Here is a 3,560-nt window from a genome sequence, read left to right on the forward strand (position 1 = left end):
AAGGTAGATGGAATAGATAATAATAATAATAATAATAATAATAATAATAATAATAATAATAATAATAATAATAATAACAATAACAACATTGATAATGATAATAATGATAATTATTGATAATAATAATAATAATAATAATAATAATAATGACAATAACGATAATAGTAATGGTGATAATAATAATAATAATAATACGATAATAGTAATGATGATAATAATATATATATATATATATATATATATATATATATAGTGATAAGGAAGCTTTTAGAAATTGCTAGGAAATAGGATATAATAATATAATATGTAAAATATCCAAGGTAGATGGAATAGATAATAATAATAATAATAATAATAATAATAATAATAATAATAATAATAATAATAATAATAATAACAATAACAACATTGATAATGATAATAATGATAATTATTGATAATAATAATAATAATAATAATAATAATAATAATGACAATAACGATAATAGTAATGGTGATAATAATAATAATAATAATACGATAATAGTAATGATGATAATAATAATAATAATAATAATAATAATAATAATAATAATGGTAAATCCTATAATAATTAGAAAAGGCAATATTTTCCTAATTGGCATCATAAAAAAAAATATATATATAATAATAATAATAATAATAACGATCCTGACAACGAATGCCCCCGGGGCGATGGATACTATCCATTCTAGCTTATTACACTACCAATCACATAGAAGTATTAGGCTGTAATGTTTTAGACACATATTATTGTATTTCCCTTACCCCCTCTCTCAAGTCTCAACCAACTTCCATTGCACTGTCAAATTATTCCACCAATAATCTCAGCCACCACCATCGTCTAGGCCTCCATCCCCACCTTCACCGAGCATCACCACACCCTCACCGCCCTGATTGCCACTTTTCGGCGACAACAAATTTATCTCCTTACCCTTTCCTTCCAGTTACCAGTAGTTTCCGATCGTCGACAATCAACCCTAAATCTCAATTCACTGATAAAAAAATATCACAACCACCATATAAACCACCCATTAAATCAAATCATCTCCTTTCAGACCCAAAATTTTCCCGTAAAAGGGTTTAAGGTTCTGTTTTACGACACCGCAACGGCTTTGCCGCTAGATCCAAAACCAATAGACACCCCTAGGAGGGAATTGGTGAACCCTCTTCGGGAATGGGGTTAAAAAAGGGTTATGGTGGTGGTTGGCCAGGGAGGTCGTCGGAGGGAATGGGTTAGGGTAGATTGTCGACGATCGGAAACTGGGGTTCAAGATGGTATGATTTGTTGAAGAAGAAGACATAGATGTTGATAGAGAAGTTTGCTGAGGAAGTTGAGAAAAAAAAGGAATATAGTGTGCGTGAATGACGGGTTTAAGTAATTTGCTCCATATTCTATTTGGTAAATTAGGGGTATATTTGTAAATTAATGTTGCTAAACAAATGCCCCGGGGGCGTTTGTTAACTTTGGCCTAATAATAATAATAATAATAATAATAATAATAATAATAATAATAATAATAATAATTTGAGATAGAAATAGTATAATATTATAATATTAGGAATTATTATAAGAAGGTGCGAAATTAACAAATAGATTAGCGCGTAATATCACTCACAAGTTCAGCTTTGCGCACAGATTTTCAAACAGCTGCCATTTTTTCGTTACTTATCGGAATCAAGCTTGTGATCAGGCGTTGGAAAGCCAAGACAATAAAATTTCACCTCCAAGTTGATTCACCCTCATATAAGCTCCACAACTCTAGATATGACCGTTTGAAATTGCCCCTTAAACAAGTGATCACATTTCCAAGTATGACACATTTTTGCACCGTTCAACATACGCATTAAGATGAATATATAAGAAAACAATGCATTAAGAAGCAAGGCAAACGTAAACACATAGTCCACAACTTAAGACAAGTAACCACGGCTACCAAACGAGTCTACTCGGTCGAGTACCAAAGGGCCGCTCAACCGATTAGCCGCCACTCACTCGAGTACTCTACGTACTCGGCCGAGCGCTTCACTTCCAGGGACCACCTCCAAATGCACCTATACCCACTCGGTTGAGCGTCAGGGTACACTCAGTCAAGTGCCCATCACTCGATCTGGTCTCTGTCCATGCTCGATCGAGTCCAACTCTAAAGCCTCCACACATACCCCGACACCACAAGACTCACAAGTAATCCTATTTCGCATGGTTCAAATCGCATAGTTACAAGGTAATCACATGTCAACGATATATAATAAAATTAGTAAACTTATATATCAAATTCATAATACCCTTACTCTATCACGCATAACCATCATTAATATTCACAACAATGATACACATTTCCATTCTATTCATCATGTGAAAACACATTTCGTCGTGATATGAAAGCATATTCGAATTTAATAGATCATTCCACATCTCTTTATCATATAACCATCCCCTTTCTCGCACGCATACAACATTAGAATATCCCCATGGTAATTCAAGATAAGTCATAACTTGTTCACCATACATACCACTTGCAAGGTACCACATTTTCTTGTATACATCACGTCATGTAAAATGCGCATATTAACTTCTAACGCAATGTTAGCCAACAATTCATTATACACTGAATTCAACAACTTATTAATCCACGCATATGACCGCAGACAATTTACATACGCATTCCCCCGGACTCATTGACACCCCGTAGTTTACCGTTTAAGAACAATAGGCCAAGATTTTGGAATGAGGGCGCCTTCTCATCCCAACCTATTATTGTATTTATGTTGAGTTTATTTTCTTAGACAAGCCTAGGTTCATTTGGTTCATTAGTTGAGGTTCCGAAATTGTCGCTCTGATACGGCTTTATAACACCCCCAACTACCCGGCCAAGGTAATCGAGAGTGTCACCATCTCGGTTTCCCGAGGTAGTGAATCAAAACTCAAATTAAGTAACTCTTTATTAAAGTCCATGTGTATTGAATTACATAAATGAATGATATAAATTACAATGTCTCAACTACTACAATCAATTTAATGAAATCTATACCGACTAACATATGACTAGTCAACTAGAATCCGAATGCCCGTGGCTCGACCCATATCCCGCTTATCACCATGTCACAACCTGTACTCCAACTTCTACCCATATGATCGAAAATATCATATAGATCATCACATGTCAACCAAATTAAAGAAGTGACAATTTACACTGCGCCAACACAAGTCAGTTCCAATAATACAAATACTCATGACATGATATGAACGCAATGAAATATAACGAATGAGAGGCACATAAATAAAAAGTCTCCTCCAACCACAACAGACAGACCACGCCCCGTAATCAGCAGGACCGTAGTCCGAAAGGTACCCGTGACGCACACAGAATACAGAGCTCGGGCGCTAACCGGACCCCTTCCATATTCGTGACACCACACGAGTCTCGCCGTACTCAAGTCAAAAACGTCCACGTCCGCCTTGGAAGCGGAAACTCCAAGGAGCGACCCGAACGTAAGATGCTCTCCTGAGCGCTTTACGCCTTCTCAACAACGACACAACA

The sequence above is a fragment of the Silene latifolia genome, chromosome 1, assembly GCF_048544455.1.
Source record: "Silene latifolia isolate original U9 population chromosome 1, ASM4854445v1, whole genome shotgun sequence".
NCBI classification, from domain to species: domain Eukaryota; kingdom Viridiplantae; phylum Streptophyta; class Magnoliopsida; order Caryophyllales; family Caryophyllaceae; genus Silene; species Silene latifolia.